The sequence below is a fragment of the Equus przewalskii genome, chromosome 1 (genome assembly GCF_037783145.1).
Source record: "Equus przewalskii isolate Varuska chromosome 1, EquPr2, whole genome shotgun sequence".
NCBI classification, from domain to species: Eukaryota; Metazoa; Chordata; class Mammalia; order Perissodactyla; family Equidae; genus Equus; species Equus przewalskii.
The window spans coordinates 49,117,043-49,133,523 of NC_091831.1; the positions used below are offsets into that span (position 1 = coordinate 49,117,043).

At 37.5% G+C, this 16,481-nt stretch overlaps 1 long non-coding RNA gene across 1 annotated transcript in view; it reads left to right on the plus strand.

Moving 5' to 3' along the window:
• Positions 1–4,662: 4,662 nt before the first annotated feature.
• LOC139082077 (uncharacterized) overlaps positions 4,663–16,481 on the plus strand; it is a 62,885-nt gene continuing 51,066 nt past the window's right edge. The window contains exon 1 of the long non-coding RNA XR_011537789.1: positions 4,663–4,775. This is a non-coding gene — a long non-coding RNA (uncharacterized lncRNA). The remainder of the gene's footprint in view (positions 4,776–16,481) is intronic.

The following is a 16,481-nucleotide window of genomic DNA, read 5'->3' on the forward strand; positions in this document are numbered from 1 at the left end:
TGACTGATCCAAGATTAAACTGCCTTGAGAAGGCATATTTGGATTTTAAAAAAAAAAAGGAATTTTTGCACCCAAATGACCAAATATTTCCTATTTCTCAAGTTGTCTATTTTAAACCAAAGTTAGCAAACCTATCAAACTCACACACTCTCACATTAGAATAATAAAAACCAACTTGGGATATTAATAATAATTATTATTATTCATATGTGCATATAATCTACAGTATAATCTAATTATAATTGTTGCAAATACTCAGACCTGATGATCATTATCTGAGAAGGTATATTCTCTGTTTGTACCTGACAGAGTACAAACATTTAGGACTAGATCCTGTGTGCTAACACATTTATTCCCTTAGGAAGGCAAGGGGAGCGAAAAAACTGGGGCAAGAAGACAAAGGGGCTGAGAAAATCATCACAGTGAACTCAGCAAGAGAGCTGCTGAGCTAAATGCCATTGGTCTTACAGTGTAGCCACAAAATACTGAACAGGAGAGGAAAACTGCATTTTGCTTAATGTTCCAACAGTTGACCTTTCCAAATCTATTTCCCCAATTTCTTCTCTGAAATCTTCATTTTCATTGTTTGTAGCAGCTACATTTCTTTGCTCTAAGCAGCTATTTATAGGCGATCAGACATTCAAAATGTCAAATATTATTTAAGACAGCAAACATTTAAACACAAAATATACAATTTGTCGAATTACTCATCAGAAGTTACAGAAGCATCTTGAAATGCAGGCCCCAAATGACTGGCCTTGCTTTAAGTAAAAAGTATATGGAATCAGAAAGCAGGACACCGAAGTCATTCTGTGTCCCTTTTGTCATTCAGTGTCCCTTGCCCCCTTCAGTAAATTGGAGGTTCTCCCATAATCCTGACATAAATCTGTCTTGCTACAAGTTTACACAGATTTCTCATGTTTGGCTAAAAGTATGGCCTCTCATCACTTTATAGCACACCTTTGGTAGGTTGGTTCTAAGAATTATGTAACCAGTGAATTTTAGATCTATAAAGTCCTTAGACATCTAACCTCCACATTTTATAGATGAGGAGCCCAAAACCGAAAGTCATAATTTGACTTACCCAGCATCCAAAAGCTAATAACTGGCAGAGCCTGGGCTTGAATTCAGGACTCCTTAGTTTTAATATCTTCCTACTATTTCACACAGAATTTTCTAGCAAGATGGATAGACCCTTGTGATGGCTAATTTTATGTGTCAACTTGACTGGGCCACAGGATGCCCAAATCTTTGGTCAAACATTATTCTGAGTGTTTCTGAGAGGGTACTTTTGGATGAGATTAACATTTAAATTGCTAGACTTTAACACTAGATTAGATTAACATTTTAATAGTAGGGTAAGCAGATTAGTCTTCATAATGCAGGTAGGTTTCATCTGATCAGTTGAAAGCCTGAAGAGAACAAAAAGACAAACTCTCCCCCAGGTAAGAGAGAATTTTCCAGCCCACTGCCTTCAGACTTCATCTGCAACATTGGCTCTTTCTGCCTGACAGTCTTCCAACTGAAACATCAACTCTCTGTGGGTCTCCTGCACCATCAGAACACTGCAGATTTTCCAGAATCTCAATGACATTCTTCATGGAAACAGAACAAAGAATCCCAGAATTCATTTGGGGCAAGCAAAGACCCTGAATTGCTGAGCAATCCTGAGAAAAAAGCACGAAGCTGGAGGTATCACAACCCCTGACTTCAAAATGCACTACAAAGCCATAGTGATCAAAACAGCATGCTACTGGTACAAAAAACAGGCACACAGATCAATGGAACAGAACTGAAAGCAGAAAAATAAAACCGCACATCTACAGACAGCTAAACTTCCACAAAGTTGCCAAGAACATACAATGGAGAAAAGATAGTCTCTTCAACAAATGGTGTTGGGAAAACTGGACAACCACATGCAAAAGAATGAAAGTAGACCATTATCTCACACCATACACAAAAATAAACTCAAAATGGATCAAAAACTTGAAAAGTCCTGAAACTATAAAACTCCTGGAAGATAATATAGGTAGTACACTCTTTGACATTGAACTAAAAAGGATCTTTTCAAATACCATGTCTTCTCAGAGAAGGGGAACAAAAGAAAAAATAAACCACTGGGAGTTCATCAGACTAAAGAGCTTCTGCAAGGCAAAAGAAACTAGAACTAAAACAAAGAGTCAACCCACCAACTAGGAGAAAATATTTGCAAATCATACATCTGACAAGGGGTTAATCTCCATAATATAGAAGGAACTCATACAACTGAACAATAAAAAAACAAATAACCTGATCAAAAAATGGGCAGAGGATATGAACATGTTTCCAAAGAAGATATACAGATGGCCAATAAACACGTGAAAAGATGTTCAACATCACTAATCATCAGGGAAATGCAAATCAAAACTACACTAAGATACCACCTTATGCCTGTTAAAATTGCTGTAATCACTAAGACTAAAAATAGCAAATGTTGGAGAGGGTGTGGAGAAAAGGGAAGCCTCATACACTGCTGGTGGGAACGCAAACTGGTGAAGCCACTACGGAAAATAGTAAGGAAATTCCCCAAAAAACTAAAAATAGAACTACCATACGACCCAGCTATCCCACTCCTGGATATCTACCCAAACAACATGAAATCAACAATCCAAAGTAACATGTGTACCCCTATGTTCACTGTAGCACTATTCACAATAGCCAAGACATGGAAGCAACCCAAGTGCCCATCGACCAATGATTGGATAAAGAAGATGTGGTATACATATACAATGGAATACTATTCAGCCATAAAAAAGACAAATTCATCCCATTTGCAACAACATGAAAGGACCTGGAGGGAATTATGCTAAGTGAAATAAGCCAGACTAAGAAAGACAAACACCAGACGATTTCACTCATATGTGGACTATAAACAAACACATGGACAAAGAAAACAGTTCACTGGGGAAGGGGGGTAGGAGGTGGGCACAGGGGGTGAAGGGAAGCACTTATGTGGTGACAGACAAGAAATAATGTACAACTGAAATCTCACATTGATGTAAACTATTATGAACTCAATTAAAAAAAAGGGGTGGGGGGAAGAACACTGGAGATTTTGGACTTACCAGCCTCCATGATTGTATGACCCAACTCTTTATAATAAATCTCTGTACAAATATCAATGTATATAGATCTAGATATAGATATCTCCTATTGGTTCTGTTTCTATGGAGAATCCTCACTAAACGTTTCTGAATAGGTCTATTTTCTTAAACAATAATCATTTTCAAGCTTATTCCTTTACCTTTTACTTTTCTAAATTTCTCACATTATAAAGTTTCAAGTTGGACAGTAGGGTTTTGTATCAGACTGAATCTTGTCAGCTCCAAGTGGCTGACTGCCCCCTGCTTCCTAAGGCAATGGCTGCCTCCTGGATCATACCACTGCTGCCACCTTCACCCAATCCCCAAGACGGAAGATACAAGTTAAATTCTCAGGCCTCCATGGCCCCATGACCCTTATGCCAAATTTCCCCTGTCTTTCAGGATACAAATGCCATACGGTGGCTTACAAGGGGACTGATGGCACAATCCATAAGTATGGGAGAAACTTGGCCAGTGGCAAGTGGGGGACAAGAGGGAGGCAGACAGATATATCGGCTCTCCTTTCTCACTTCCATGGACTACACTGAGGTGCACGTCCTCCTCACAGCCCTTCTAGAGAATCCTCATGCTAAGTGAGCCCTTCTGGAGAGTCCTCATGCTAAGTAAGCACACTTCTTGAATGATCTGAATGACCTGTCATTTCTCTTCATGGCTCATTGGGACATGCTAGCCAGCATGGAAACATCACATCACAAAGCATTACGTCTTTCTTTGACTCACTTCCCTTCTTCCTTACCCTTGACACCCCAAGTTTATACCTCTCAAAGTTTCAGCACTTTAATCCCTGCTTCAGGCTCTGCCTTCTAATAAATCAAGGAAAAGACACATTTTCTGAGTTAGGATTGATGATTGCTTAATAACAGATTGGTGTGGGAGGTAAAGGATAGTTAAATTTGCCCAGCAACTGGCTATTTGAAAAATCAAAATAGAAGTTGTATTGTTTATTTTTATAATACCCAGATAATATCTTGCTAGCAATATTTAGGGAGTGAAGGATATTCTTTATATAAAATTCCTGGCTTGCTTGTAATTAATATCTTTTCACTTCAAAACAAATTGGAAGGCTTTGTAGTTCATGAATTTATATAGAAAACATAATGCATATTGACTCTCTGGTATCTGATGATTTTTCAGTGTTTTGAGCAACATTCTCACCATTAATCATGATGATGTGATAGCAAACACAAAGATGATATTTGAAGCTGGGAGGATGACCATCTTGAGACTGCTTGAGATCCTTTAACCAAATAAATCTGTGATCTGTCTCCTTCTCTTAAAATGACAAGTTGAGAGTTATGGTCTGATAAGTCCCAGCTAACCAAGGATTTCCTGACCATTACAGGCCGAATGTTTGTGTTCCCCCAAAACTCATGTTGAAGCACTGACGGCCAATGTGATGGTATTTGGAGGCAGGGCCTTGGGAGGTAAATAGGTTTAGATGAGGTCATGAGGGTGTGGTCCTTGTGATGGTATTAGTACCCCTATAAAAAGAAACCAGAGAGCTGGCCCTCTCTCTGTCTCCACCATGTGAGCACACAGTGAGAAGAAAACCGTCTGCAAGCCAGCAAGACGGCTCTCACCAGGAACGGATTGGCCGGCACCTTGATCTTGGACTTGCCCACCTCCAGAACTGTGAGAAATAACTGTCTGTTGTTTATGCCACCCAGTGTGCGGTATCTTGTTACAGCAGCCAAAGTAGATTACTAATACGACACTAATGACTTACCTAGATTCAACCTTGGCACTGTTTCTCTCTAAACCAGCCTGTGAGGATTGTCAGAATTTGTGCAGAGAGTGAGAGCAAGAAAGGCAAATGGTCAACAAAGGGTTCAGAGTAAAGTTGAAATACGATAATTCTGTCTTAAATTTTCTCTAAACACAAACCATTAGAGAAATAAACTTTCTCTGAAACTCAGAATTGCTCATGTTGACCTTGGCCTCTCCAAATACCTCAGGACGTCAGAACTGAGGGCTCTGGACGGAATCCCAGGGAAACAGGACTCAATAGCTTCATCCAAAGTCACAGTCAGGGCATACTCTGGTCAGCAAAAGGAACGAAAATATCATCTGCAGCTCCTTAATTGTATTTGCCCCAAGAGCTAATTTAAATTTGTTTAGTTTATTATGCACAGGGAAAAAACATTATCTAAAAATCCCAGCTTTTCAGAAATCCAGGGATCATAGGAGTCAAACCACAGTTTCAGCCACTTACATCACCAATAATAGAGATTCTATAATTAGAGATTAGCCAGCTGCAATCATTTCTGATGCTTCAGACAGCTGGATGGAGCTGATTTCATCTCAGTTGTGTCAAGCTAGAATGCCCCATTTTTTCCTTTTTTTAAACAGATCAGCAAAATAGTGTGACTCAGAAACACAGTGAATCTCATTCCCCCACCCAAATCTCTAACAAAGTATTTTTTGTAGCTATACATTTTTTTTTCTAGCTTCACACAACTCTCACCTAAAATGCTTTTATTGCCAAGTAGCTGCTGGGTGAGATGCCTAGAAAATCTCTCAACTTGACGTCAAATTGATGGCATTTGGAATGTTCCTCTGAACTAAGTCCTATGTTCAGTCCCACACAAAAAGAACCCCTAGGTTTATTTTCTCCAGCCGCAGACCATTGAGAAAACTTAAGATTAATAACCATGGCAAGAGCAGTGACAATGATGACATGAATACTTTCATTATTAATGGAAAAGTAAGCATTTGGGCCGGATGCTCCTTCCTCATAATTCTAACTCATTTGGAGTTCCCACCCAACCTGCATTCTGTGCCTCAAAATCCTTTCTTCCATTAACAATTGGAGTTGCTGTTGCTATTTTGGCCATTGTTCTCACCATTGCTCTGTCTTGTAAGATGGGAGGCTGGCTTTACATTTTAATGTAGGTGACAAGGTAAGAACATAGCAATAAAGTATTGCTGAATGTTGTTTGCTTCCAACATGGCATCAAAACTCGTAAGAGTTTCCACGATTTAGCAGTTTCCCTGTTTCACAGTTGTTAGAAGCAGGGTTTATAGGAATCGTCAACACCATTCTGAGGGAATCCAGGAATGTTCACTAGAAATATATTCTTCCCTTCCTTATTACACCGTCAATAAAATATTCATCAGTTGACCACCACCACAAATTAGGCAAAGTCTAAAGAAATATATGTTGACCCCAGGACACAGATATTCCAGGAAAAAGAATTAGTCTAACCCAAATTATTAAATTGGGTTATTAAATTATTAAACAGTTGACAAAATAAATGTGTAACCCTTGAGAACACAGTTTCTGTTGCTTGACCTATTACTTTCAAAGACTCTTTCACACAAAAGCAAATGTTCTAATTATCTAGTCAAGCTGACTTTATGTTCCCTCTTCCAGCAATGAAATAGTTCATGTTTGCTGCTAAGACAGCATCTGTGACCTGATTTATATGATACTGAACAGAATATTAGAGTTAGAGGCATGTTCCTTATCATACGGGTTAGTGCTTCCCAAACTCTGTCATGGCCAGGAATTACTTTTATTAATTTTGTCCATAATTCATATATTTTACAAGGTTTTCTCAGTCCAACAGATATTTTTATTAAATAACTAATTTTTCCCACTTTATTTATCACAGATACATCTATTGTCACTCAAGGCAGGAGATGGGGTCAACTTTATTTAAATGACTTGAACTAAGAATGCGAAAAAGAGTTCAACGCATTGCTGGGCAGACAAAAACACATCCACCATAAATCCCAGACTCATTTCCTACAAAATCCCTTTTTACCTGCTCTTCTCTAGCCTTCTCATTATTGTCTCTTTCTTCTCCAAGCAGGCCTTCTCTGGCTTTTGCATATGTTGTCCTCCTAGCCGAGAAGGACCACAAGACTTCTTCAAGTGTCAATTTTTTTGTGATCATCTAAGCCCTGCTCCCCACCACTACCAGTTGGAATTAATTGCTTCCTTATCTTTGCTCCTTCAGTAAGTTGTTTGAACCTTGGACATTAGCTTGCACTTACACACCTGTTTCTCACACCAGACTGTGCTCTTTCAGATCAATTTCCATACCTTACTTACCTTTTATCGCTAGAGTTTTGCACAGTGCCAGACACACAGTAGGGTACTCACAATAATTTATGTAATGAACAAATGAGTAAATGAATGAATGAGGAAATGTATACTGTATAAGTCCGCTGCTGTTGCTTACCAAGATACATTTTCCACAAGATTCTAAACCAGTGCTGAAAGTGAGCAAGATCTAAGACATGAGCAAAGTGCTGTAATAAGCAAACATCCTTCCCTGAATGGAACAGAGTATTGGATTTGATGTTTTTGTGGCTAAGAACGTACTTATATTTGTTTTCAGATGTTCCTCCCACCATTTTTCCACTTTCAAAAATCTTTCACTTCTTAGCTAACAATGATATAATACTTAACAGGTCACATTTTGCTTTTAAAGTAGGTGTTATTATTAATTTTGTTTCATAGGTCAAGAAATGAGGACTCTGAGAGGTTAAACATTGCCCAAGGTCACAGTTAGTAGACACAATATGGAGTTTAACTTTTCATTTACATTTTCCATGGACCACAAAGTATACCTCACACCCCAACTACTTCCTTATTTCTGCTACCGGATCATATGACTGGGCAAAGCGAGAGGACACGGTGCAAGATATGGTCCACAGAAGACTACAGAGTAATTCATACACCCAGATGTCAAAGGGATACCACCAGGACTGGTCACCACAGGATGACTTCCATAAACAAAATGCATATATAGGATGTTTGATTATGTGGGGGAAAAGTACAAACACAAAAATATACAAACAGAAAAAAATAAGTCAAAAGGTTAAGCACAATACAGTTATAGATCATTTTAACTTTCTTCTTCAGAATTTCATGTTTTCCATATTTTTGCAATAAATGTTACCTATATAGTCAGAACATGTCATCTGAATAAAAAATAAGATATAAAATTGTATAAATGGACAAAATTGGATAAAAAGCTTTATTAAAGAGCTTAGAAACAAACTCTGTATCTGAAACTTTAGCCCAGAAGCTCATCTGCTTATGAATGTTCAGCTCAGAGACCTAGACAAAGATAAAACCTCAAGCCAGAGTAACCTCCCTTGTTTTTGCCTACCGCCAACAGAGGGCACTAGTTCTTGCTGGTCTCTTTGGACTTAAAAACAAATGGACTTACACATAATCTTCAGAACTAACCTGTTTGTAAACACAAGATTCTCCAAATGGTAAAAGAAGAGCCACAAATAAGAGGCAAGTTCTTTTCAAAGAGCACCGACTTCTATGAACACGTATCAATCACAGCATTATTTACAAGAGCAAAAATTTAGAACACACCTAACTATCTAAAAATGGGGTAATGATGAAACATAAAAGGTACATCTAGGTTATAGATTATTACACAGGAATTAGTTATATTTACTAAGGATTTTAGTGACTTTGGAAAATTATCAAGATGTGATGTTAAAAAGCCAGGACACAGAAGTGTATATATGCATAAGCTCGACTTTATACATGTATCTTGTATAGAAAAGAAATCACAGCTCGGTGAGTGTTTCTGCATAGGAAGGTTATAAGGTCAATTTTATTTTATATGAATATTTTCTCTATATTCTAAAATTTCTTCAATGAACATTTATCAGAAGGAAAAAATTTTATATCTTCTGTCTCTGTCTCTGTCTCTTTTTCTCTCTCTCTCTCACACACACACACACAAAACCCTGAAGGGAGAAATGCAAAGTTTGAATCAAAATAGATTTAAAATAGAAGCAGACAACATGCTGACAACCAAATAAACCCTTGGGTGAGCCGAATTAAATGATTCTGCTGCGAACACTCAAACCCTTGGCTGACCTTGGTTTTTATCTGCACAAAGGATCCAGAGCCCCAGGCTTACAGCTAGACAGCAGACAAAGATCCCCAGCACCCAGGCCAACGGAACTACTGACCCATCTTGCAGATATTCTTGTCTTTTTTCCCACAACTTACTGCTCTTGTCAAGGTACAGATTTCTCCAAGCACTGATATCCAGAGCTCTAGTGCAACAAGAAAAAAAAAAAAAAAAAGAGTTAAACAGTCACCTTGAAATTCGTGGTAAAAATGAGATTGGAATTGATGAATCACATTTATGATTTATGGTTCCCAAAGCGCTTTGCACATATATTGGCTTACAGCCACAATGTGAGCATGTTGGACACACATCATTGATCATTATCTTAGGAATGTACTTACTTTTCCAAGTACTCACAGCTTTCTAAGTGGCAGAGCCAAACTTGAACTCTAGGACTTTGAATCCAATCCTATGCTCCTTTCCCTAAAGCATGATATTATTCCTCAAAAACAGTCTTAGTGCCTCCAACTAGACATATATTTATCTTGATCATCTTTGGAAAGAGGACACTATGTCACGTACAACTTCCCTAGGAGTCTTAAGGTAATTATAAGAGTATTGTGGGGTGGCTTCTAATACCACGCATCAGTGCAGGAAGTTGATACCATGCTGGAGTACAGCTTCATGAAAGCAGTTTTATGGGAGGAGGAATGGACTCCATATCCATCAGGCAATTTGCTTGTTCCACCAAATGTTTGTGAATCTTGAATTATATTAAGCTTGGAAGTTATGCTCCCTTTACTAGGCAGGACTTAAAATGTAAGTGACACAGACCCAATTTAAACTACCTTAGGCTAAAAGGAATTAATAAGCTCACCATGAAATTACCAGAAGGAAAGAGGTGCATTTTGGCCTCAGAAACCACTGGAACTGAGACCTCGACCGCATTCAGTACTCTCTCCCTCTCTCGTCTCTGCTTCTCTTGGAATATTAACTTCATTCTCTCAGACTGGTTTCTTTTGCACGGCCTATATCCTGACCACTGGCAACTATTGGATCATAAAGCTCTATGACCTCATTTAACCTTAATTACTTCCTTAGCAGCTCCATCTCCAAATACAGCCACACTAGGGGTTAGGGCTTCAACATATACATTTTGGGAGGACACAAACATTCAGCCCGTAATGGGATAGTTTAGTAATTTTCTGATGAAGAACGTTGCTACTTCCAGAATAAGGAAACAATACTTGACAGATAAAGCAATAGATGGTCCAGTGCTTGCTGTCAAGACCTGGATTGCAGTTACTCTAAACTTCTAGTTAAATGTGGAAATGTATATTTTAACAACTAGTTGAGATACAGTGGGACTAATATTCTCTTATGAAAAATGTGGAGACTGGCAAGCATATATCTCTCTACTTCTGAGCCGAGAAAGGATCTTTACACTGGCCAAGCAGCCCCTCCAAAGGTTGTGTTGGTTCTTCTTTAGTACACACAAGAAAAGGTAGTTGATCCCCAAATTCTATACCACAGATTATAGCCAAAATAGTGTTAGCCTGGAAAATATTTAAAGCATCGGATAACCACCCATGCAGTTAAAAATATAACTGTTGGGAAAGCCAGGGAATATTTGAATTGTGCACTCTGACATATCTTTCAAAATAAACCAGCGGCAAAATATAATATAACATAACTGAAGAGTTAAACCTTGCCATATAGATGTGTCGGCTAGAACACAGTTAGACGTTAAGGTAAATCTCATCCTCCCAAAACGATGTCTTTGGTGTTAAAATATTTGATCTGAATCCCTTGTTTTTCTTGACAGTAATTACAGAGCTGGTTTGGTTATCTGTTAGGGCATCTCTGGTTCATGGTAATAAAATCCTGACATCTGCATATCAAAGAATGTTTATCTTTCTGCACTCTGTGGAGGAGAGGTATGTTGTCTCTATCTCAGATAAAGTAGTTTCAGGACAGGAAGCTTTGAATTAAAAGGAACAATAGACAGAACACACTCCTGAGATGACAATTGCTGTGTGATTAATCAAAATAACATAACAATCAACCCTAACACTTGCGGTGGTCTGTACATGTACCAAAGACAAGGGAGTTATTTTAAGCTAATCAACTGAGCCCATAACTGATATCAGGGTATAGAATCAAAGGCTAGGGAAAAGAGGATAAGAACATTGATCCTGTTTCAATTAGTCCTAAAAGAATTCTCATCCAGGTGATGATGAGTAAAACAGCATTTATTTGCTCCTTGATTAGCATCCCAGCCCGAAAAGCCCAAACTTGCAATCAAGAGAGAAACATATTTTTCAGGTGAATTGTGTAACAAGGTAATAAAACTTTCATTTGTGCAGAATAAAGGATGTCTTCTTAAAAAAGAAATACATTACTACTTTATAGCTTGAGTAAAATATGTGTTCTTTATAAAGAAATGTGTAGTAGGCCCCTAGTGTTTACTCTTGGATGTGAGTCATGAACCAGCCCACTCTGCACCCATATTTTAATATTAAACTATATATGTTACTATATCAATCGCTCACAATGCTTGTGGGGTTGGAAAAAGCACCTCTACCTTGCATGCGTGTGTGTGTGTGTGAGATTCACAGTACAGCTTGCTCAAGATAAATTCTCAAAATGTTCTTGCTGAATCTCCATTCTTTCTATCCTTTGCTATCTTCCATCTGGATGAAGGATTCAAAAGTCATAACCAATTCTTGAACATTTTCTTAGAAAATTTGCATCTTGGTGGTTGGTCTCCCTACTCCTTTTTTATTTGATTATACCACCTCTTGATATCTCAGTGTAAATATCCAAGTTAGCATGCTGCCGCAAAGACATTAATACAATTGCCAATGTGGGCACTGAGCTCCCCAGGAAATCCTTGTTTATCAGGATGTCATCCAGATATTCCAGACTGTGCTTACATCGAGAGCTTATTTAATTTTATTTTTAAAAAATATCATTGAAATAAATACAAAGTATTTTTTAAATTCTCACACGAAATGTATGTACTGTCTAGATTACATGTCTGGACATAATTTGAAAAACATTAGCATAGACCAGATTGTGGGTCTAGTAAAATGAGACTTCCTTTATATTGATAAAAGTGAATTCATAGGCAAGACATCTTCCCAAGTTGTTTTATTTGAATTATAAAATTTTTGTTTGTCTGCTTGTTTGTTTGATTAACTATGCAATGAGAGAACTGACTCGGAAGCAGCTTAAGATCCTCAAAGTTTGGAGTGCTGAATCTGATTCATGAACCTGAGAAACTGAACCCCTCCTCCCAAGCAGCCATTAAGGTCTTTAGCTTCCCACGTCCAGTACCTGCTCCCCACTGCCGACGAGGCTATCCAAACTCAGTTCTTCGAACATCCATTTATAAAACCTGAGGGGTTTTCAAGGTGATAAGAAATGTATAATAATATTTAAATTTGATTTAAAGAAAAAGATTAATGGTCTTTGCAGGTCATTCTAAACTGGTCAAGCTTTATTTCAAAATAGGCACTTGGACCACTACTATGTTTGCTGTGACACAATGAAGATGGACCTATTTTAAGCTCAAGTAAAATATTGATAGAAGAGAAGGAATAGGCTTTCCATTTGAGGCATCAGAGGCAGAATTTCAAGCAGGTTTTATATAACAACAGGTCACAAGAGAGTTTTAACGCTTTGGTCCACCTCACTTCCCTCAGCTCTCTCAGCTCCTGGTCTGAGAATGAGTAATGGACTCTGGGACAGTGAGACTACACAACAAAATCTTGCATTTAGTTTTCCTGGGAAAAAATTAATCATACTGAGGATGGTGATAAGTAGAGAGAGTAACTTGATACAGTAGATGGTGCTGACATCAAAATGTAGGTCACTGGAGTCATACAAGCTCAGGAGACACTACTTATATTATAGTGTGTGTGGATGACACACCCTGGAAGTTCTGCAACGTGGTGGCTCTGGGAGAGAAATTCTCTGGAATCATTTGCTAAGCTATCATATATGTCACCATCATCAGTTCATAGGTATATTTCGTGAGCAATTTTTCATTTAAAGTAATGCATCTGGTTCTAAAAGAATGTTCTCACACTGGATCTTTGGTTCTTAAGGTTACTTGCAGGGAGAAAAATATTGTTCTGATCTGGTATTGTCCCTAATAAGGACATGAATCAGCAGTAAAAGTGAAGAGACAACTAACAAAATCAATTGCCATGTGTTTATGTCTTTTGTTTCCATAGGCTAATTTCGTCTTCGACAATAAGCATCTGCTTTGATTGTTTCTACAAGCTAAATTAATCCTTGTAATCGATATATATGCAATTCATTTGATACAATTTTTAATTGGCCAGGAAGAAAAGAAAATTTCCATTGCAAATCTGCTATAGTTTATGTATTATGCTGTTCATTATTACATACATTTTTCACATTTAATTCTCATTCCAAGCTTATGGAGTTAGCATTATCATCCTCATTTTTGCAGGTGAGAAAAGAGGGAGAATGAGAGCAAGCATCAAACAAAAGCAATCAAGCATGAGAGAAAGAGATAAACCAGAGTGGTTTACTTCTCTTGTAATATTGTGTCTAGAAGAGCAGGTTAAATTTTAAAAACTTTTTTTGTCCACATTCTCAGAAATGATAAATTCTCATAAATGATAAATTAAAACATAAAAGATGGAATAATTGAAATAAACAAACATTAATAAAAGAATGTTTCCTAGGAAATCATCTTCTTGTTCCCCTTGATTCTAGGTGGGACCCCATAAGACCATTGCTGATCCTCAAATTCAGGTCCCCAGAGAAACATAACTGTGCTGTAGGAAATGTATAATAAATAAATGTTAAATGTTCTTTTGAAAGCATAAGGAAAAGCGATGAACAGTCCAGGAGAAAGAAAGATGGGCAAATACTATTATGAAGAGGGGATCTGTGAGGACACGGTAGGCAGAAAGGGAAGCTTCCAGTTCCCCTCGTTTCTGACACAGGTCTTCCCTGTGGCTGCTACCTCGATCACACTCCTTGTCAGCCATGACAAAAAATTAATTAAGGAAAAATATACGATCAATTTTTAATAATTAAGGAAGAATGGGAGATTAGAAAGACAGTAACATCAAAACACTGAGAGTAAGGGGAAAAAAAGAAAAAGGAATAAAATACAGATTAAAATAGGAGAATAAAAAGCCCAAGAAAGACAAAAAATTAACAGCCAAAAATAATGAGAGGAAATGACCTTTAAAACAAAGTATAAGGGGCTAGAGGTCAATGAGATTAAAGACTAAAAATCTGAAAGCAAAAGAGATAATGGATAAAAATCCATGAAATAGAATTTTAGGCAAAATCCATATAAATATAGGAGATTAAGGATTAAGAGCAGGAATTAGGAGATAAAAAGGTAAAAGTAAAAAAATATGTGAAAAACATCAATATAACAAGGATTAAGGAAAATTATGTATAAAGGCTGAAAAAGAGAATTTGAACTTTAGAGAAATCATTGAAAAGAAGTGAAAGAGCATGCGAGTGGACCCCAATGGAGGAGGATATGGAAAGAGTCAACAGCTCTTGGGCTGAGCCTTTTCCGCCTCATAAGAAGCTTCCCCTGAAGTGGGATGGGTTTTGCAGGTGGGACACCAAGTGGATGGAGAGCAATCTGACAAACATATTTCTTCAGTCTCTCTAAAGCACAAAGCAGAGAAACTTACAGTAGACTGACCTCTAGACACTTCCAAGGCAAACCCCACAGATAAGTTAAGCTTCTTTGTTCCAAAAGAGAATTGACCAAAGCTCAAAAAATAAGAAGTCATAGAGAAGGGATGAGTATGGATTTTTTAAAAACTAAATCTCCTTTTACCATCCTTGGAAAGAGGGAAAATTGACAATTTAAAAGAAGGCGTTATTACACAGAGGTTAACAAACATAGAACTCGTAACTCTAAGAATTGGCATAGATAATATTTAAATAGTTCTCAAAAAGACTTGGAAGACATAAAGTTGCCCAAGTGTAGTGGAAAAGAAGTGGCAGGCACGCCAAGGTTCTAGTTCCAGCTCTGCCACTACCTGGCTATGTGACCTTAGGTAAAGTATTTTATGCTCTTGCATCTTACTTTGCTTAAACATTTGTAAGAGGAATAAAAAGGGTTGGACTTGGAAACAGACTTATAAATACAGAGAACAAACTAGTAGTTGCCAGAGGGGATGGGTGAAATAGGTGAAGGGGATTAAGAAGTGAAAACTTCCAGTTATAAAAGAAATCAGTCATGGGGATGCAATGTACAGCATAGGGAACATAATCAATAATATTATAACAATGTTGTATGATGAGAGATGACTTAGTGTTGTGATCATTTCCTAATGTGTAAAAATATCAAATCACTCTGTTCTACACCTTAAACTAATATAATGTTGCATGTCAATTATACCTCATTCTCTAAAACTAACATTTGAGGTTGATATTAAAAACTGAACTTTTGTCATACACTGAATATTAGGCCGAATGGGTCACGGATCTAGGTCTGTAAACAGGGATTGAAAATATAAGGCTGAGAAGGGCTGGAAGGTTGAGTTAGGGAGAGAAATGACCAGGCATAAGACAGCAGGGGCTCTGAACAACTGGAAATACATGTCTCCTTTAAAGGTCAGGGTGCTTCTCAGCTATACCTGGTGGTTATCACATAGAAATGTAGGCAGCCACGTCTTCAGATTTTTCTATAGAAGTCAGAAATTTTTTAAATGTGAAATCTCCTAATTTTTACATTTCATCAACTTATTTAAAAAATCACTTGGTGAGCTAGTTGAAAAACATCTGCCAGCTCAATTTGATCTGTGAATCACTGTTTACAAATTGGACTGATCTGTAATACCTCCGTCATTACATCTACCTCGAAGGCTCAGTGCAGGTCTTACCTAAGCGTGGCTGGCCTTCATTTCTCAAATTACTAGATTTATTCCTGTAAGATCAGAAATAATGCCCCCTCAATAATTTCTGATTTTAGTAATTTGAGTCTCAGCTCTTTTTTTCTTAATCAATCTAACTCAGCCTTGTCAGTTTTATTGATCTTTTCAAAGAACCAACTTTTGATTTCATTTATCTTTTCTACTGTTTTTCTATTCACTTTTATTTATTTATGCTCTAATATTTATTATTTTTTTCTTCTGCTTGCTTTGGGTTTAGTTTTCTTTTGGTAGTTTCTTTTTTTTTTTTTTAAGATTTTATTTTTCTCCTTTTTCTCCCCAAAGCCCCCCAGTACATAGTTATATATTCTTCGTTGTGGGTCCTTCTAGTTGTGGCATGTGGGATGCTGCCTCAGCGTGGTTTGATGAGCAGTGCCATGTCCGCACCCAGGATTCGAACCAACGAAACACTGGGCTGCCTGCAGTGGAGTGCGAGAACTTAACCACTTGACCATGGGGCCAGCCCCTGGTAGTTTCTTTTTTTAAGATGGAACATTAGACTTTTTAACATCTTTCTTTTTTAATGTAGGTGTTTACAAATATAAATTTCTCTCTAA